The following is a 21,895-nucleotide window of genomic DNA, read 5'->3' on the forward strand; positions in this document are numbered from 1 at the left end:
GCCAGGCTTCTAGTCTCTTCCGAGGGCGCCCTGGCCACAAAGGAACTTTGTGTGTGACCACCGGGCCCTGGCGGGAGCCCAGCCGGCTGAAGCGGTGAGTCGTTCCTGGTACTCGCTTTCACTGCCCTTGAGACCTGGGGCCTGGGGGGCACTGTGACCGGGAAGAAGACCTTCTCCAGGAAAAATAAAATCTGCCTCTGCTTCTCCTGCGTGGTTCTTGGTTTGTAATTACCTGTGACTTTCATAGGATGAGGCAGTCGAATCCTGGACTCAGATGTTAGTACACACCCCATACCCTTTTCCTTCTTGATTTAATTTAACGCAAGAATCCTGGAGTGAGTTGCCATTCCCTTTTCCAGGGGATCTTCCCAACCCAGGGACTGAACCTAGGTCTCCTTCATTGCAGCCAGATTCTTTACCACCTGAGCCACCAGGGAAGCCCATATACCTCTCTGCTGCTGCTAAGTCCCTTCAGTCGTGTCCAACTCTGTGCGACCCCATAGACGGCAGCCCGCCAGGCTCCCCTGTCCCTGGGATTCTCCAGGCAAGAACACTGGAGTGGGTTGCCATTTCCTTCTCCAGTGCATGAAAGTGAAAAGTGAAAGTGAAGTCGCTCAGTCGTATCCAACTCTTAGTGACCCCATGGACTGCAGCCCACTAGGCTCCCCCGTCCATGGGATTCTCCAGGCAAGAATAACTGAGTGGGGTGCCATTTCCTTCTCCAATGCATGAAAGTGAAAACTGAAAGTGAAGTTGCTCAGTCGTATCCGACTCTTAGTGACCCCATGGACTGCAGCCTACCAGGCTCCTCGGTCCATGGGATTTTCCAGGCAAGAGTACTGGAGTGGGATGCCATTGCCTTCTCTGATATACCTCTCTACCTGTTAGTAAAGATGATTTAAAAGTGGCTTCAGAGGGAACTGACAAAACCATACCATCTTGGTCTAAAATCTCCTAGTCTCCCTACAAGAACACTGTCCTTACCTGGGACTCAGTTTGTTTGTTTTTTGCTTTGTTTTTTTGACTAATAGACTCTCTGATTTACTTTGCATGACATTGGCCTCCTTCATTTCATTCTTCTTCTGTGTCTTGCTAGTGACTGGGTGGCAACTGGATACACAGTTTCATGTTAGATACCTGCCTTCAAAGCCTGACTCTGCTACTTCCTAGCTGTGTGACCTTGGGCAAGTAACTTAACCTAGCTTAGCCACAGATCCCTCCTCTGAGAAAAGGGAACAAATGATTTGTTATTCTCAAGGATGTTGTTAGGATTGCTGAAAATAATTAGGAAAAGTATCTGCTACATACCAGACTCAGATGTTGGTACGCACCCCATACCCTTTTCCTTCTTGATTTAATGCAAACTGTTCCCAGCCGGCATTCAGTGGACTTGCTTGGGACAGAACACCAAGCATCCCGAGTTCTTTTAGGTCAGGCCAATCTAGGATCGGCAAAAGTGCAGTGTGTGCTAAGACGCTTCGGTCGTGTAGGAGTCTTCCTAACCCTATGAACTGTAGCCGGCCAGCCTCCTCTGTCCATGGGATTCACCAGGCAGGAATACTGGAGTGGGTTGGCATCGCCTCCTCCAGGGGATCTTCCCAACGCTTGGATCCAACCGGGTCTCGTATATGTCTTATATTGGCAGGCGGGAAGCGGGTAATTGATAGCATGCACTCATTTGGCTCGTGATCCTGATTCTCACTTAGGGCTTCATCCGAGAACCCACGTCTACGCGGCGCTGCCCCTTAACTACTCCATGCCAGGCTGCACCTAGGAGGGGGGTGTTCCGAAGAGACACCCGGCAAATAAAGCCCCAAATACCTGCGACGTGGTTACACAACCTGGAAATGACAAAGGGCAAAGCCAAAGAACCTAAAAGGAGTGCGATGCGGGTTTGGTTTTACCGAGCAGAAGGGCCTCTTCTAAGCAAGCCAGGACTGGCTCACCTGTGTGTTGTTACCGGGCAGGTAACTGGGAGATTCTTTCCCCAAGAGACGCTGGGGGCGCTGCTGGAGCGCGCTGAAGCTCCCCGGGGGGGTGGCGTGGGACGTGATGCATTCGGTCGTAGGAACTGTCAGGGCTTGGGTTTCTATTTGTGAAAACTTTCTGTATTGGTTGGTTGCTTCTCCCCAGCCTCCCCCGCGATGCGCTGTGCTCCCCGCGGCACAGCTGTGATGGGACTCTAAACCCTGGCTGCCAGCGGACAAGGACGATTAGGTTGGACGGATGCTGACCGTGGCGTCCTCCGGGTGGGGTTCCGCGGGGTGCAGCCCGCTGAGGTCAGAGAGACGTGGCTCGCGCTCCGGGTAAGTTGTAGGTCCCCGCCAGGCCCACAGCTTGCAGCGCAGACTTGAAATCAAATTGCTAAGATCATCATTTCAGGCAATTGTACTGGTGCTAGAGACCACCCGTCTGGGACTCGGGTTGGGCGTGGACGTCCGCCAGATCTGTGATGATCTCGTTTCCACCCCGGAAAGCGCGGTTCCATCCGAGTCCCCCGGCTAGGGGTAGGGAGGGGTTTCCGGAGGCAACCGGGCGGAGAGCGGGGGAGTGCATAGCTGCTCCGGCGGACCCCAGCCCGCGCCACCCGGGGCCCGGGGTCGGGAGGAGAGCAGGGGGCCCGCGTTCCTTCCAGCTCGCCTCCGCGTCGCCTCCCAGCGAGCAGCAGGCCGGGAAGTGGCGCTCCGCTCCGCTGGGGGCGTTTCTCCGATTTGCTGCGGGAGCCCGGGATATTTTTGGCTGGCGCGGGGAGATGTAGGCGAGGGGCGGCGTCAGGGCGCCGCTTCCCCCTCGTCGCCCCCTCTCTCGGTCGCTGGGGGGCGCAGTGACCTCGCCACGCCGCTCGGAGCCGGGCCCGTAGAGGAGCCGACGCGCGGAGCCCAGCTGGCTTTTCCACCGCTGAGGTGAGCGGAACCGGGCCGGGGATGCAAGGGCCGCGGGAGGCGGGGGAGGGCGAGGAGGGTGGTGGGAGGGGTGCCAGAGAGGCGTGCGCAGAGCGGAGAGGGCGCGGGAGGGGGACCCCAAGATAGGTCAGGGCAGTGCTGAGTCCCCCCGACCCCGGGAGATCTTTGCGGAGTTGACCTGCAAAGGGATGGGGTGCGGGGTGGTGGGCGACCCGGTGCTCGGCTTGGGTCCGGAGGGGCGCAGGAGCCGGACCGCCAGGCACCGAGGGCGCAAAGCGACTCTTCCGTGAGCGCCGAGTGGCTTTTCTCGGTTCCACAAAAGCGCGTACCCAAATGGCGAGGGCCCCCCAGAGGACCACCTCCCCAACACACCCCAACAAACTACTGGCACAGCCACTTTCTGCGGCTTAACCGAAGTAGGTGAGAGCCCGAAAGCGGCACACCGGGCTTCTCTTCGGCCGAGCGCCAGGTGTGGGATCCACCTGCTGAGATTGCGGCGGGGACGCGCCAGCTGCGTTTCACCCTCACCCCGCCTGCCGGGTGACCGCGCGGGAGGTTTGCTACCGATCTCCTGCGGAGTAGATGCTGTCAGCTGGGGGAATGTAGAGAACCTTCCGAAGAGGGGTCATTTAGCCTCAGTGGGAATGAAGACCCAAAGGAAAGGGGATGATCAAGCGCTGCCCTGTGTTACTACAGTGCAATTTGAAAGGATCTTTAAATAGGCTTGCAGGCGAAAGTGCAAAGGACTGGGGTTCAGTCTACTTGGGTGTCTTGGACCTTGTCCTGAAGTCGAATAATAGCAGGGAGATCTCGACAAGTCAGGAAACCTCGTTGAACTTCAGTTTGCTCGCGTGAGACGTGGGAGGATCGGAGGTGCTCCACCTCCCTGGGTGGTTTGGAAGATAACGGAGGGAGGGTGGTGTTTTGAAAAGCATCACCTGTGGTTTCTACAAATTTAGCATTGCAGACCACACCTCCTTCCTGGCCCCTAACCGAACCTTTCTTGTAGCGATAATAAGGACTTTCTCAGCAGCGCGGGAGTTTTCCTGGTTACCTGCCGGGGTGAGATGTGTCGATTTCTCAATCTCTTGTTGCAATCCTCTTCACGGCACAGAGCCAGTTACCCTGCCCAACAGAGTGTGACGTCAGGGCATGGGAACTTTGCTTGGTTCATCAACTCCTTTAGGACGTGTACAAAGTGGGGGCGGTGCTCGGAGAGTTGAGGAAAGTTGACAGTCGCTGTGGCGGCTGAGTGAGGGGGACTTGGAGGTTTTTAAAATTTTTTATTTATTTATGGCTTTGCGCGGGTCTTGTGTGCAAGCTTTCTTTAATTGCAGCGAGTCGGGGCTACTCTTTGCTTATTTTAGCTGCGTTTGGGGGCTTCTCATTGCAGTGACTTGTCTTGTTGCAGGACACGGGGCTCTAGAGCACAGGCTCAGTAGCTGTGGCCCGCTGGACTTAGTTGCCACGTGGCATGTGGGATCTTCCCCCATCAGGGATCCAGCCAGCCTCTCTCATTGGCAGGGAGATTCTTTACCACTGAGCCACCAGAGAAACCCCTGAGGGGTTAGAGTTGATTGGGTATGGTCCCTGGGAGATCAGTTAGCTCCAAAAACATTTTCTGAAGTTGGAGTTCTTGTTTCCTGACAGGGGAAAATTCTGTCAGAGCCAAGGGTAGACAGCCAAGAATAAGCATTTTAATTCGAACATCTTCAGAGGAAGATAGGGGCTCTGGAAATGTTTCCTACACAAGTCACACACAGCACACGATAATAGCAGGGAGGAATCTGAGCAGTTTCTCTTATTACTAATTTTAGATTCCTAGTTCTAATACTGAAAGGAGAGATTTGCAAGGTTGGTTGGTTGCCTTACTGTTAAAATTTAAGCAGTCCTTTTTAGATAAGCATGTCCAGCTTTCCAGAGATTATAAACGTGAGCAATACTAGAGCCCTTCTGTCATATTTTCTCTTTTTATGATACCAAATAGGACCTCTGATTGGCTTTTGCATTTTAACTAAAAGGAGTTGAAAGATGACTCATTTAAGAGTTTGGGAAATACAACTGAGACTGTCTTACACAGAACTGTAAGTCTTATAAAATAACCCTGATGGTGATAATAAAGCCAACTTTTAGACTGTTGTGTGCCAGACTCAGATATGCATATTACAATCCATTTAGTTCTCACAACCATCTGTAAAGAAACTGAAGCACAGAGAGGCTGCGTGCCTTGCCCAAGGTCACACAGTGAGCAATGAGGAATTTCTCTTCGATTGGCATAACAATTATATTTGATTGGTACTATTTTTTTTCTTCTTCTTCTTAGCATCTGCACTGGGTTTTCTCCCAGCCGGGGTGAGAGAGACTGAAGGCTTTGGAGCAGGCATCCAGGATGCTGAACTAGTTGCCAAATTGCTGTGTGGTCTTTATTTATTTATTTATTTTTTTTGGCTGTGCTGGGTCTTCATTGCTGCTCCCCGGGACGGCTCTTCGATGCGGCGCGTAGGTTCTCGTTGTGGTGGCTTCTTTTGTTGCCGGAGCATGGGCTCTAGGGCTCACCGGCTTTCGTAGTTGTGGCCCTTGGGCTCAATAGTTGCGGCCCGTGGGCCTACCTGGTTGCCTCGGGGCTTGTGGCATCTTCCCAGATCAGGGGTCGAACCTGTGTCGGCAGCACTGGCAGGCGGACTCGATACCACTGAGCCAGCAGGGAAGCCCTGCTGTGCGGCCTTTACTTCCTTTTTCTGATCCTCACTTTTCTCATGCACAAAACCGTGCTAATAATCCTATTTTGAGTGAATGCTTTATTTCTCACTGGAACATGGAGTATGAACTGGAAAGAAATACTTCTCAGGGTATAAAGGGAAGTTTCAGAGTCCTGTTTTTGTCAGCCGTAACAAATGACTGGCAGATGGCAAATAAGTAAAAACTACACATGGTGTGATTCGCCCAGCAATTATGTTTGAAAATTGTTTTTAAAAAAGTCTTTAGTTTCTTTTCTTAGATCCTTAGCATTACCATCATTAAAAAGAGATAAATGCAAATTAGACCTCAAACGTTTTCTGGCAGGGAACGTTGAATGGCACCCAGGGCCAACTCATGCTTTTCTATGGTTGATTTCAGGTGATGAAAATTGGAGGGTGGAGGGTTTTATGGTTTTTTTATCCTTATATTCTTCTACATTCTTTTATTCCAACAAGCTATAGTGGGTCAGAGAACAACTACGTCCTGAAAATATATGTAAGTTACTCCTGTGTTCTCTCTTTGTTTGGAAATTGAGGACGGCCACTTTAAATCTGATAGGTGAAGAAACTTGAACTTCTGAATATACTTACTTTTAAGGGCATTTTTTTTTTTAAGTTTGCTTTTTTTTTTTAATGTGGACCATTTTTAAAGTCTTTATTGAATTTGTTACAATATTGTTTCTGTTTTATGTTTTGTTTTTTTGGCCTGGAGGCATGTGGGATTTTAGCTCCCCAACCAGGGATGAACCCACATCTCCCGCATTGGGAGGTGAAGTCTTAACCACTGGGCAACCAGGGAAGTCCCAAGGGTACTTTAAACAATATGGTTCAATTGTCAAATCATTTGAACTGTCTATGACCTATATAAAATCTTTTTCTGGGGCTGGGGTTCTCACTGTTAATTTCGACTCTGGTCTGTATGGAGATTTGGGCTGGCGGAGGTCACCATGTCAGTGTTACCGATGTTACCGGGCTCCCAGCAGCTGCTCCATGCTTGGTGACTGAGGATCTTCTGGAGAGGTGGTTAAGTCCATGAGATTTAAAGTTCTTCCCTTCACCCCTGTGCTGTTGTGGATAAGAGTGTGGACTTGGAACAAGACTAGCCTGGGTGGGAAACTGGCTCCGTTGACTGTGCCTCAGTTTCTCTTCTGTAAAATAAAGATGGTGTGGTCATATCTACCTCATAGGTTGTTAGGAGGATCGAGAGTGTGTGTGTGTGTTTAGAAAGCTTAGAACCATGTCAGGCATGTAGTAAACGCCCTCCAAGAGTTAGTAATGAATGACTGCTGATGGGTAAGCAATCAGAGGCTACGTGCTGTGGAACACAGTAGGTCAGTAAATGGGGAGCATGTACACTTGGAGGGATGCAGCTTTTAAAAGGATGATGGGGAATGTCTCAATCCAAAGGTAAACTTGAATAAGATCAGGATGGGGGTGGGAAGAGGAGGGTAGAAGGGTGTAGGGTGCAGAGGGGTATAGAGACATAGGTTGTAGAGGTGATAGGTAAGGAGGAAAGACAGGCAACTCGGCTACACAGAAAGACATGGCACATGTTGAAGGCTGGTTGTTGTTTTTAACCTGGGGATTGTCTTATGGAAAATTTCAAACATTAAGTAGAGAGAACAGTCCATGTGCCCTCCTCCCATCTTCAACAGTGATCGGTGTGGCCCATCGTGTTTCATCCATATCCCCCCCTGGACCTTCCCGCTGTATTATTTTAAAGTACATTCAATAAATTCTGTCAATTCTGAATCCTTCTGTATATGTTTCTGAAAGATAGGCACTTAACCGAACACGACCATGATACCTCACCTCTCTGACTTTGCCGGCCAGTAGAATATAAATTGGGGCCAGGAGAAGCTCCCCTGCAGTGCTGGTGTGAAGAGAAGGGTGGGCGCCTGGAACCCTCAGTGCAGACAAGCAGTGCCCCGGAACTCAGCCATCGCGCCGGTGGCCTTGTCATTACCGGCCCTTGGGGTTTCCTCCTGCATAGTTCAGTCGTGGCTTTCTCACTTCTTCTTGCTCTCTCCCTTCTCCGTACTAACTTTCGGCACATTTATTCCTGCTGCCTTTGTCTAGTCTCTGTTTCCCCTTGTAACTTTCAGTTCCATTGTTCTCAGCCTGACTCTCAGCTCATGCTCCTTTGATGCCCATGGTCCGCAGAATAACAGCGTCTCTTTCTAGACCTTTTGGAAGGGAGATGGCCGAGGCCCATTTCATTTTTTCCAACAGCATTACTGAGATGCAGATAGAATTGACATCACATACATTCCCCCATTGGAAGTGTACAATCCAGTGGTTTTCCTATCTTCACAGATATGTGACCGCATTCGCATAGTTGATTTGAAAATATTTCGAACCTCAGAAAGATATTTTTACCTGTCACCCCTATCTCCCCATCCCCCAAAGGAACTGCTAATGTACTTTCTGTCTCTATGGGTTTGCCTATTCTGAACAATTTTGTTCATTCATAAAGAAGAAATATTTTTTGTCAATGTCTTCTTTCACTTAGTAGGGTGTTTTCAGGTCTCACTCATATTGTAGCATGTGTTAGTACTTCCCTTCTTACTGTGGCTGAACGATGTTACACTGTATGGCTGTTTGTCTGTCCAGTTGCTCAGTTGTGTTCAACTCTTTGCGACCCCATGGACTACAGCATGCCAGGCTTCCTTGTCCTTCACCATCTCCCAGAGTTTGGTCAAACTGATGTCCATTGAGTCGGTAATGCCATCCAGCCATCTCATCCTCTGTTGTCCCCTTCTCCTCCTGCCCTCAATCTTTCCGAGCATCAGGGTCTTTTCCACTGAACTGGCTCTTCACATCAGGTGGCCAGAGTAGCATCCTTTATTCATTGATCGATGGACATTTGGGTGGTTTCTACTTTATAACTGTTCTGAGCAATGCTGCCATTAACACTCATGTGTGTATAGAAATAACAAATCACTGTGTTGTGTAATGGGAACTAGCGCAGTGCTGTAGGTCAACTATACTCCAAAGACAAATTTTAAAAGAGGAGATCAGACATTTGGTTGCCAGTGATGACAGTGGAGGGGGCGGGGAGGGAAAACTGGATAAAAGCCGTTGAAGGTACATACTTCCAGCTCTAAGATAAATAAGTACTAGAGTTGTGATGTGTAACAGGATGAATATAACTTACACTGCTGTGTGTTATGTGTGAACGTCATCAAGAGAGTGACTCCTGAGCATTCTCATCACAAGGAAAAATATTTCTTTCTCTTTCTTTAATTTTGTGACTTTATGAGAGGATGGATGTTCACTAAACTTACTGTGATAATGGCTTCATGATGTATGTAAATCAAATCATTACGCTGTACCCGTTAAGCTCAAATATATCTCAATTTAAGAATATTTACATGTAAGTTTTTATGTTAACATATACTTTGGTTTCTCTTGGATGTGTAGCCAGGAGTGGGATTGCTTGCCCAAATGGTAACTGTATGTTGAACTTTTGAAAAACTGTCAAACTGTTTTCTAATATGGCTCCCCACCTTATTGAATTGGCCGAAAAGTTCATCTGGATTTTTCCAACCCAATATTTTGTCTAAACAAGATGCTCTAAAGCCATCTTTCAAGTACAGATACCTAGCCTTACTTTGGGTAAATTTTTATATTAATATTTTTCTAAGTCTTATTTAATTATCTAATTATATTCATGTATAAGTCTTTTTTTATTATTGATTTTTGTATGTAAGATTTTGAGTAAAACATTACTTGAGCAGTGGTCCCTAAAGTGGAAGTTATGCACCTTTAGGGTACAAGATGATTCATTGGAAAGCGAGAACAAAATCCTATGCTCTTGGATCTGTTTCAATAATGCTTTATAATTATACAGTGTATTAGAATATCTGTGCATATGTAAGATTTATAAATAAAAGTCTTATACTGGAGATGTAAATGCAAAGATGTTTTTTCAAATAGGAAGTCATATCATAAAATTCTGGGGACAACTGTTCTAAAGGCATGGGATCAAATATATGCAGCTGTGTGGTTCTTAATCCCATGCTTTGTGACACATCTGATGGGGAAATTCTTAAAATTACTTTGCTAAGGAAATTGAAAATATCCTGCTAATTTCAGCCCACGTGGAACACGTAAATACCAGGGGAAGGAGCTTTGCATCAGGTGTGGTGTCAGATTTTTATTTTTGTTCTGCTTCTGCTGATTGCTAATAGACTTTGGGTGAGACCCTTGATGGGCTGCATTTCAGTTCCCAGACTGCCCTAAGAACACCTGAGATATCATAAATGTTCATTGTGCAGAATGAGAGTGTTAAGTGTGACGTGTGCCGTGACCACAGGGGAAGTCAGTCATTCGTGCATCTTGGGCAACCCTGAAGTCTTCTTAGGCAAATAGCTGGAGTTCCTTGACCTCTGCCCTGCCTGGGTCTTCCCCTTCCCACCCCACCCTGCTTTCTGTCCTTCCTCTGTGTTCTTCTGACAAATGACTTCACGAGTAAGGGTCACTGCCAAGGTTAAGCTGCCCAGAGAGGAGTCCGGCGGCACCGCCAGCCACCCCTGCAGGCTGGTACTGCTTCTTCTCCATGCTGTCCTCTTGAGAATGCAGCGCATGCGCAGTGGAGGTGCAGCTGTCTGCGAACTGCAGTTGACTCGGGTTCCTGGCCCCTGACACGGAAGCCAGGAAGTCTCCTTATTGGGCATCTTGATGATTTCTGGATGAGCTGTGATCGCTGGAGTCTGCAGATGCCTTGGGGGGATATGAGCCTTTGTTTAAAGTCAAAACACGAAGGGAAGTGGATACAGAGAGATGGGAAGAGGTTCTGGGGAACTGTCTTAACCAAAGGGCTCACGTGCCGTGGCTCGAGATCGGTTCAGTCTCTGCTTGCTTCTGTCTCCTACTGGGCATGCTCACTAAGACACCACAAAGCTGCAAGGAATGAATGTGACCTTTGATGCTCAACTCCTGTGTGCGATTTCTCTTCTCTAACATCCTCTGTTCTAAGGAAATTGTTGGCAGCCATTTGAGGTCGTGCTCTCCAGTTTCTTCTACTGAGTGATGCCTGTTCTTGGATTCCTTTCTCAGGCAACAGAAATAGCCAACATAACCATGCTTAGGTACTATTGGTGAGTTTGTTCATTCTTTTATTCATACACACAATGTATTTGTTGGGCACCTATCTATTATGTGCCCCTGTTCTAGATACCAGGGGCAGAGCAGTGATCAAAATAAAAATTACATAGCTGATTCATTCATTGTACAGCAAAAACTAACACAGCATTGTAAAGCAATCTTCTCCAATTAAAAAAACCCAACAACCTGGGGACTTCCTTAGTGGCTAAGACTGCATTCCCAATACAAGGGAACTAGGTCCTACACGCACCAACAAAGGTCGAAGATCCTATGTGCTGCCACTAAAACCCGGTGCAGCCAAATAAATAAATAAAAACTGCCCTCAAAGATTTTACATTCTAGGGGGTGTTAGTCATTGAGGTTAAACAAAATGATGATTAGTGGTGAGGAGTAAGGAGAAAAAAAAAGAGAGTTGCCAAGGGGGAGAGGAGCTATTAGGGAGGGGCAGTTACCGTTATTTATAGGGTAACCAGGGAGGCCTATCTGAGAAGATAACATTTAAGATGAGGCTTTTCTCTGATGCTCCCAGCAATGTATTCAGGTACTAGTTAGTGCTGAGGCAGAGAAAACCCCAAATCCTAAACCTGACATACTTTGCCTATTCATCGAGTATCTTTAAGATTGTTAGGGGTATTAGCTGCTAAAGTTGTTTATCTACCATCAAAATGCTGGCTGCTTGGGCCTCCCTGGTGGCTCAGATGGTAAAGAATCTGCTTGCAATGCAGAAGACCTGGGTTCCACCCCTGGGTTGGGAAGATCCCCTGCTGAAGGGAATAGCAACCCACTCCACATTCTTGCCTGGAGAATCCCATGGACAGAGGAACCTGGTGGGCTACAGTCCATGGGGTTGCAGGGAGTCGGACACAACTGAGCAACTGATACTGTGATCTACTGGGCTTTTGTGAGGTCACTCTAGAGGTCATGGTGGCTCACAATGAGTCATCTTCCCCTCTTGCAAAGGTTGCATCTTTGGAGTGGATGTGGTACCCCAGCAGTGGCCCTAGCGATGCAGTCATGCTCCGTGGGACCACTGAGTCCAGTGCACAGGGACCTTCCAGAATGATTTAGGGTGGGTGGGGGAAGTCCTGGAGTCTCTTCCCTGTCTAGGGCCTTTGCTGGTGCCCATGTGTTAACTAGTAATCTGGCCTGTGTTTGCTCTCAAAAGGAAAATCCCAGTAGAAATGACAGTAAGCTTTGCAACTAAATTTCTCTTCCTTTAATATGTGGTTGGAGATTGATTTTTATCTTTGCACATAAGCATCTCTGATCCAAAGGAGCTCATTTATGACAGTGGGAAGGACTTGGAGAAGATGCTGGTCATTCCTTAGATTCAGATTATCTGCTGCCAGTCAGTACCTGAGAGGTATCAATGTAGGTGTTTAGTCCCTGTTCCCCCTCTGCCAGTATGTCGGCTACTGGAAGGCAGGAAGCTTATCTTAGTCACCACTCTTACCCTTGTGCTACCAAAACAAAAACAATGCCAGTCATGTAGCATATGGTCAATAAATATCTGTTTAATTGAATAACAGATTGTAAGCAGTGTGGCAATAAGCAACATAACCAGCTGCCGCGGCCAGCACAAGCAAGAGTCGCACCTGTACAGGGAGAGAACGGAGCGTCCCCGCTAAGAAAAATAAGAGAGACAAAAGATGGGGTTGAGAGGATCAGACCAAAATGGCTGATGCCTTTCTTTATTATGCTACAGTATATATAGGATAATGTACGTGACTTATGACATTTACAAGATTGTGTTTAATCTCAGGATACAATCACCAGACCCTTACCATTGTATACAGAACACAATAAGATAATCTATCTTCTATGAAGTGTTGCAGGAACTAGACATCCCAGAGCCTTAAGGGCTATAAAAATTCTTCAGGGGGGCGGGACAGGGAGCTTAGGAACATGCCTAAGGCTCTGCATAACCTGCCGAGCAGCTCCCAAGACTTAACCCTTCACAGGCAGTCCCCCGCAGCTCCCCTCTCTTTATTTTTTAAAAGCTCCATAAGATGTCGGTGTTGCAACATGTTTTTATGTATCAGAATTTTCACATGTAAAAATTCTTTAACAATGCTACGAATAAAACAAGGAGCTAAACAAATTACGATAAGCACAACAGTCAGAACCGCGCCCACAGCAATTATGCTTCGCCACAGTGAATGCAAGCTAGGGAAGTTAGAAAATAGATTTTGTAAAAAATTGTTGACAGTATCAGCTATATTTAGAGTAGCTTTTGGAGAATTTTCAATATTAAGAATTTCATTATGCAATTGCAATAGATCTAGAGAAACATTAGTATTAAACCAAATTCCTTGTAGATGTTTTTTCACCTTATCCCACGGAAAGTCAGATGCATTATAAGCCTTTTTTGTAACACAAATCCACTTATAATTAGCATGACATTGAATTTTCATGCGAAAACTAATGCTCTGAACTTGTTCTCCTAGAACTCTAACCATATCATATAAAGCTGATAATCTATCTTCCATTTTTCTATCTATATCTTCTTGTGTTCCCATTACTTTAGTAACATTATATGACAAGGAATCTACAGTATGAGCAGCTTGAATGGATTGTGCTAAAGATACAGAAGCGGTAACAGCAGTTGCTATAAGGGTGATTAAAGATACTATACCCAGAACAATCAGGCTCACACTTCTTTCAGTGCGGCTAAGAGCCGTGTTAATGCGTTGTAGCAATTTTAAAGCAGTCTCGTCATACCAAGCTTCAGTTATTTCAACAGGTAACATTACAAAAGCAGGTTGTTTTACTATTATAACTTGTTCTCCTTTGGCAACACCTCTTATGCAATTGGTAAGTATGCAATTAGAACAATTTAAATGATAAATATTCAATGACAGTGTTATTTCCACATGGCCTTGTATCAACATGAATGGGTGAGGGACACAAGCTCGGGGATATAAAAACCCCGTAACTCCTACATTACCATATTTACTCCCACTAATATTGGGTTGTAAATATAGACTATTGCCATGACCAAAAGCAGCCAAAAGTTTCCACAGTTCTGTTTGATATATATGAGCAGTGTTTACAGAGAGAATGGGTGGATGCTGTCCTCGATATTCGGGGAAATCAGGTTTTCCCCCAGGTGCCCAATCCCATAAAAAGGTGGTATTGGCATTGTTGATGTTGTACACTGATGCAACCCGGGCTCGACATAAAGTCCAAGGAGTGTCTATTCCTATGCCGATGCTTAGATGTTTGTCACAAAACGGAATGTCGAGAGGTCCAGTTCCGTCACGGTACGATCTTTTTCCGGTTTTTTCATCAATGCCAGAAATAGTCACTCGAGGATAGGATATATCAGCTGACACCTGTATACAGTGAGGATGTTGTGATTGATAAGAAAAGCACATAGGATATTGTGTAGTAAGACCATAAAAAGAGATATTGGCTTGCTGAGGGGAAATGTGAATGTCTGATTTTCCTCCTAAAAGACTTGTATCGTTGACATAGACAGGTACTATTTCTTTATCCCATCCTAATGATTGAATCATAGGCGGATCAGGAATGTATGCCCAAAAAGCCGCAGCCGCTCCGTTTTGTATCCGCTGTAACAATAATAATAACATGATCAGTATATTTGTGGGTGTCACTGGAGGTTGTACATGAGCCTCATTCCAAGCATATCGCATCAACGCCTCAATCTGCCTTTGGGTAGGCAGCTCACTCGTGGGCTCGCCCAATGTCATGCGATGCATTTGATATGTCAGGGAGTTCTTCCGTGGTGCGTACCAGCCTCTCCGGGATCCAGCGCGGCGCTTCGGCATCCTGTGGAAAAACACAAACATGCCCCCGTCCCCATATTAATACAGGGTCTGGCCCATACCACAGATTGGTAAGTGGATCTTTCCATCGTACAAGTGGTTTTTTGCATGAGGACCGTTCTCCCCAAAAACGTTGGGCTGCTGAGTTGCCTTCTGCGTCTAAAGTTAAAAAGTTTAGAACATAAAGAGCATGATTTAAGGCGTTATGCGGTGAGGGGCTATACAGTTCATTCCCCTTTTTTAGTTTTAATAATTGATGTTTAAGGCGTTGATGGGCTCGTTCTACAATACCTTGTCCCTGTGGATTATATGGAATTCCTGTCTTATGATGAATTTTGAAAGAAAGACAAAAATGTTGGAAAGAACGGCTAGTATAACCGGGTCCATTATCTGTTTTAAGGGTGTGTGGGATTCCTGAAATAGAAAAGCAAAAGAGCAAATGTTGAATACAGTGACGAGTTGATTTTCCAGTATGAAGGGAGGCCATGAGAAAATGGGAAAAAGTGTCGATGGAGACATGAACATATTTAAGACGCCCAAATTGAGGAATGTGAGTGACATCTGTTTGCCAGAGATGATTAGGGCGTAAACCTCGAGGGTTGATACCATATTGAGGGAGAACAAAGAATTGAGGACAGGTAGAGCAAGATTTTACGATTTGTCGTGCAGCTTCACGGGAAATCTTAAATTGTAACCATAAAGAATGACTATTTTGGTGATGTAAGTTATGAGATTTTTGGGCTGCATCGATAGCTGATTGAAAAAACACCTGTTTAGTAAGAACGTCCGCGGTGTGATTGCCTTGTACCAGGGCACCAGGAAGGGTGGAATGCGCACAAATATGCCCAAAGAAACACGGGTATTGACGACGGTGAAGGGCCTGTTGAATTAATGTAAATAAGTTAAGAACTTCAGGAGAGGTTGTGCCGATAATTGGAACAGTTTTAATCATCTGTAAAGCACCGACCACATAGGAGCTGTCTGTAAATAAATTGAAGGAAGTGGGTACAGTCAGCAATGCTTGATGGACTGCAAATAATTTTACAACCTGGGCAGAAGAGAAACTGGTATGTGCATAATAGGTTTGATGGTTAATAATTAAAGCTGCAGTACCATTAGAAGATCCATCTGTAAATATAAGTGTCGCTTCGGGAATGGGTGGTCGGCGAACTATTTTTGGAAAAATAAAGGCATGAAAGCTAGCAAATTGTAACAATTTATCAGAAGGATAATGATGAGTAATCCGTCCCGGGTAATTTGCGAAAGCTATAGACCAATTATCTGAAAATTGAAAAAGCCAATCTTGTTGTTCTAAAGTATAAGGAATACAAATGAAAGGGGGTTTCATACCAAAATATTGGATGGCCTCATGACGTCCTTTTGCTACAGTTTTTGCAACAAGCTCATAGTAAGGGAGCAGATGTTTAGTTGGAGTAGCAGATAGATATATCCATCGCAAAGGTTTATCTTGATAAAGAACCCCTGTGGGTGCTCGAGGGGTAGGAAGTATATACAGACCCCATGATCGTTGGTAATCACAATAAGCAATCTGTTGTTGTCTAATAGCTTCTTCTATTGATTGTAAGGCTGATCGTCCTTCTAAAGAAAGTGTTCGGGGTGACGCAGGGTCAGAGTCACCTTTAAGGATGTCAAATAATGGTTGCAAGGTGTAAGTGGGTAATTTTAAATAAGGGCGTATCCAATTAATGTCTCCTAGAAGTTTTTGAAAGTCATTTAGAGTTTTTAAATGATCAGTCTGTAATTTTACTAATTGGGTATTATAAACGTGAGGATATAAGGAGAAACCCAAATAATTATAGGGAAAGTGAGTTTGAATTTTTTCATCAGCTATGACAAGACCATTAAGACTCAAGTGTTTTTTTAGAATAGAAAAAGCTTGATACAATAGATGTTCGTCAGCATGAGCTAGTAATATATCATCCATATAATGAACTAAATATAACTGAGGAAAAAGTTGACGAATGGGAGCTAATGCTGTGGCAACAAATTTTTGACACAACATAGGGCTATTAGTCATTCCTTGTGGGAGGACTCTCCATTGATAGCGTTGCATAGGCTCTTTAAAATTAACAGAGGGCAAACTAAAGGCAAATCTTTTACAATCTTGGGGTGCAAGAGGAATAGTGTAAAAACAATCTTTTAAATCTATAATAATGATATAGGATTTGTCAGGTATAGCGGAAGGAGTGGGCAACCCAGGTTGTAGGGCTCCCATATGTATCATCGTTTCATTTACCTTACGAAGGTCTTGTAGCAATCTCCATTTTCTCTACTCTTTTTAATAACAAAAATTGGGGAATTCCACGCAGAGGTAGAGGGTTCAATATGCCCAAGTCTCAGCTGTTCCTGCACCAGCTGTTGTGCGGCAGAAAGTTTTTCTTGTGTTAGGGGCCACTGATCGACCCATATCGGTTCCTCAGATTTTTAATCAATAGGATCGGCATGTGTCACAGGAGAATCAGAGGTCCCTAGGGAAAACACCCCAAGCCCTTTTGACTTTGATTAGATTTTAAATCAAGAGGTAAAATGATGCCTTGATGTTGTTTACCTAAACCTTGGTTTGGGAGTAAGCCCTGATCTAACATCAAATCTGTTACGGTGGGTGAAGGACTATATAAATAAACACCCATTTTGTTTAATATATCACGCCCCCATAGATTAACTGGAAGATGGGGCAGAATATAAGGTTTAAATTGGCCTGTATGGCCATCTTTATCTCCCCAAGTAAGAAGGGACGAACTTTGTTCTGGATTGGTAGTTTGGCCAATACCTTGAAGAGTGGAAATAGCTATTTGTTTAGGCCATGTAGTAGGCCAGTATTTTTTAGAAATAACGCTAATATCGGCCCCTGTATCAAGCACTCCGCGGAAAAGCTTACCATTAATGCGTAGCTCAAGTTCTGGTCGTGCCTCGGTAACATTTTGCACCCAATAGGCGTCAGAGGACCTGAAACCTTTTTTTTGACGGTCTCGGTTAATTGTTTTTTCTTGTATAACTAATGGAACTAAAAGGAGTTGAGCTATACGTTGTCCTGCATTGATTACAATAATTTTGTTAGGAGCGGAGGCTAATATTTTTATCTCTCCTGTATAATCAGAGTCAATCACACCAGGATGAATAAGTATTTCTTTTAAAGACGCACTGCTGCGCCCCAAAAGCAGTCCAGCAGTTCCTGGAGGTAAAGGCCCAAACACTCCTGTGGCAAGGGTTTGAACCCCCATCTCGGGGGTTAATACTGTGTAGGAGGTGGCACAGAGGTCCAATCCCGCGCTGCCTCTTGTGGCTCGATAGAGTTCTGCAATGGTTCTTTGGGAACCTGCAGTGTTGCCCCATAACATTGTTTTGGGGCCAGGGGCTGGCCCCTCACCCAGTTTTCTGAAACCGGGGGTAAAGGATTACCTTGAACATCTGTTTTAGAACGACAATCCCGGGCCCAATGCTTCCCCTTTTTACATCGTGGGCATAAATTAGGAGTGTTAACAGGGATTTGTTGTTTTTGGGGGCACACTGCAGCCCGATGGCCAGGTTGACCACAAACAAAGCAACCCGAATTACCTGACTTTTGATATCCTTTTTTGTTTTTGGCTTGTTGCTGAAAAAGTACCTCTTTAATGCTTTTTTTTTGTAATGCCGCTGCCATAGCAATGCCTTGCATGTAGGAGGGTCCAATGTCAGCACAAATGCGAATAAAATCAGACAGATCTCCCTTTTTTCGATAAGGTCGTAAAGCAGCTTGACAGGCAGAGTTAGCGTTTTTAAAAGCCAATTGTTTTGCTAATACCATCCCAGCCTTTTCATCTGACATTATCTTACCTATAGTATCTAAGAGCCGTGCCACAAAGTCCTGATAAGGCTCATCAGGTCCCTGTTGGACTTTTGAAAGATCTTCTGTCTTAGTACTGGAGCTAGGAAGTTTTTTTCATGCCTGCCGAGCCGCATTTGATATTTGTGCATATGCACCAGGTAAGAAGTTAAGTTGAGTATTAGTAGCCTTGAAAGCACCTTCACCAGCCAACATTTCATAGGAGGTCTGTATACCTTGCTGCCGATTAACATCGGCTATACGAGCACACTGTTCAACATATTCAGATTTCCATAGTAAATAATCTCCCCCCGAAAGACAGGCCCTAGCTATTTGTTTCCAATCATTTGGGGGTAGATTTTGAGTACCCAAATTTTTTATCATAGCAATAGTGAATGGAGCGGTAGGACCGTATTGTGAGCAAGCAATCTTTAACTCTTTTAATTGTTTGAAAGGCAGCACTTTATAAAAACGCTGGTTGTTATTTTCAAAGACAGGAAAAGCAAGAGAAAAATCGGAGACAACCTCACCAAGTCGTTGTGCTGTCTCAATGTCTTTTGCAGCGGAGACACAATCTCAGGTGGAGGAGGAGGCCCCGGAGGGGGATCGAGACCAGCTACAGCGGAAGGGGCATAGGCAGGGGGAAGAGGCGGAGCAGAAGGAGATTTGGCATTGTTACTAGGAAGCTTAATTCCTGAGTTCTGTAAAGCAACAGTGAGGTTTTTTAAACATTCAACCAAATCATCTTTAGATGTTGACGCCCCCTTTTCTTGTGCCAAAAAACCCCAATCTTCTTGATGGTATTTAGCAGCTTCTTCGTCTAATTCCGCCTCATCTGTGGATGAAAGTGAATCATCATTATCTGAAGGACGCGATAATTTAGAAAACGGAGGGTCGCCTTTAACTCCCTCGGGAACAGCATACCTGGGTTCCGAATCAGGAACATGGAGAGGATTTTCTTCCTGTTTCAATAAATTTTCTAAACGTTTTAATTTATCATTATCAAAGTCCAGGCAATCACGAATTAGTGTCCAAAAGGATAAAGTTTCAACAGGGACTTTTTCAGGGCCATGTAGAGTATAATGAGTCCGGATTTGTTCCCCTACCTTCTTCCATGTCTCTAAATTTACTGTGCCTTCTCTGGGGAACCAAGGGCAAACTTCCTCAATAAATGAAAGAAAATTGATTAATTTAGGTTTGGAAACAGTAATTCCCCGATGTTTCAACATTACAGATAACATATGTACAAACAATTGACGACTATGCGTCTGTCCCATATTTATACTCTCAACTATATACCTTACTACTCCTCCTTAATTTAAATTACTTGTATACTTATATACTCACTCTTTTCAGCTAATAAGAGTAGTGGTGAGGAAAACTGTCGAACAGCCCCACGTTGGGCGCCACCTGCCGCGGCCAGCACAAGCAAGAGTCGCACCTGCACAGGGAGAGAACGGAGCGTCCCCGCTAAGAAAAATAAGAGAGAGACAAAAGATGGGGTTGAGAGGATCAGACCAAAATGGCTTTATTATGCTACAGTATATATAGGATAATGTACGTGACTTATGACATTTACAAGATTGTTTTTAATCTCAGGATACAATCACCAGACCCTTACCATTGTATATAGAACACAATAAGATCATCTATCTTCTATGAAGTGTTGCAGGAACTAGACATCCCAGAGCCTTAAGGGCTATAAAAATTCTTCAGGGGGGCGGGACAGGGAGCTTAGGAACCTGCCTAAGGCTCTGCATAACCTGCCGAACAGCTCCCAAGACTTAACCCTTCACGGGCAGTCCCCCGCAACCAGCAACCATTTCTTGATAGCTCACGAATCATCTCTGCCCCAAAGATCAAGAGATGGAGAGGATATCTTCTCACCAGGAACTGGACTTCGTTTCCAGACATTGCTGTACCCTCTGTGTCCATGTGCCTCTCAGGGAAACTTCTGCTCCTTAGTGAGTGTTCAGCCTGGCTTGCCATCCTTTCCCTGCCCCTCCCCAGCTGTGACCTTAGATATAGCTTGAATTTCTGTGGTTCTATTCCCGCTCTAAAAAGTTCTTATTTTATAACCTGGCAGAGCCAAGGTCTGCAGGCTCTTTGTGTGAAACAAGAACATCTTTCTAGAAGGAAGTAGTACAAGCACCTGCTTCTGAAAATGGCTTTTTATAAGAAAGTCTGTTTTTGCTCAGTGCAGTTGTTTCCATATCTGAGAGGCTCATAAATAACATCATTCTCTTTGAATTATTAACTTTAATCTGTTTATAAAAACACAGGGATCACACTATTACTTACCATATGGTTTCTCAGCTGTAGTCGTCTCTCACACAGAAAACTAAATATGATGTGTAGAAGTATGAGAATACAACATGACTTACATAGCTTCATTCTTTGGGAAATAGTAAGATTATCATAGGTCATGGGCTCAGAACTAAAATTAGAAGTAGTAAAAGAAAAGATATAATAGAAAATCAACAAAAAGCAATACGAGGATGTTCATTGCTGTATATTTTATTATAGTAAAAAACTGAAGATAAATTTTCATTAATAGGAATGACTAAGAAATGATGATACATTTATACCCTAAAAGTGCTAAGATAGTTTAAAAAAAAAGGGTATGTACCCTCAAGACACATTATTGAGAGAAAAAGAAAGTATATTTAGCATATGTCCCGTGTGATCACATGTGTATAAAAAAGAAAACATGCCATGTCTTCTGATCTGACATGTGTGTGTTAATTCATAGACGATCGGAAGGAATAAAATGGTTGACAGTGTTATTTTTGGGACAGAATTGGGGTTGGTGGGGCTTGGTGTGATGAGAAGGCCTCACTTTTTACTCTAGACTTCTGTGTTTGGGGCATTTTATAAAACCATAGTCATGGTGGGCTTTTTTTTTTTTTTTTTTTGTAATTATAACACTTGAAATTACTGGAGAGGAGAAGATGTGTGACAGAGAGAAATTGGGGCACAGGTGGGATTTGAGCTCAGGAGAAGGAAGATGAAACACTTCAGATAGTGAGAGCTGGCAGTTTATCGCCAAATCCTGTGATATTTTGTGACTGGTGATCTGGAGCTTGTGTGCTCAAGATGGCATATATATGCACATTCAGTCCAGTCCAGTCGCTCAGTCGTGTCCGACTCTTTGCGACTCCATGGACAGCAGCACGCCAGGCCTCCCTGTCCATCGCCAGCTCCCGGAGTTTACAGAAACTCGTGTCCGTTGAGTCGGTGTACACACACACACACACACATATATATATGTCTGTCTGCCTGTCTCCGGCATCAGTCTTCCTTGGTAGCTCAGTGGTAAAGAATCTGTCTGCTGATGCAGGAGACGTGGGTTTGATTCCTGGTCTGGAAAGATCTCCTGGAGAAGGAAATGGCGAGCCACTCCTGTATCCTTGCCTGGGAAATGCTATGGACAGAGGAGCCTGGCGGGCTACGGTCCACGCGGTCACAAAGAGTCGGACACGACTTAGAGACTGAACGTGTCTCCTGCATCACTCCCAGCGCTGTGGCCTAGAA

The 21,895-nt window shown here is 45.1% G+C and overlaps 1 protein-coding gene and 1 pseudogene across 2 annotated transcripts in view; one reads left to right on the forward strand and one right to left on the reverse strand.

The window, feature by feature from the left end:
- RUBCNL (RUN and cysteine rich domain containing beclin 1 interacting protein like) overlaps window positions 831-21,895 on the forward strand; it is a 48,931-nt gene continuing 27,866 nt past the window's right edge. Inside the window, exon 1 of one of the 2 annotated variants that reach the window (XM_005687441.3) lies at window positions 831-2,306. The gene's annotated coding sequence lies outside the window, so the exon portion shown is untranslated. Of the gene's footprint in view, window positions 2,307-2,847; window positions 2,904-21,895 lie in introns of those variants that run through there. The other variant, XM_018056758.1, reaches the window with a different exon arrangement.
- On the reverse strand, window positions 14,438-17,897 carry LOC108637307 (annotated as a pseudogene).

Source organism: Capra hircus, chromosome 12 (assembly GCF_001704415.2).
Source record: "Capra hircus breed San Clemente chromosome 12, ASM170441v1, whole genome shotgun sequence".
Classification (NCBI taxonomy): Eukaryota; Metazoa; Chordata; class Mammalia; order Artiodactyla; family Bovidae; genus Capra; species Capra hircus.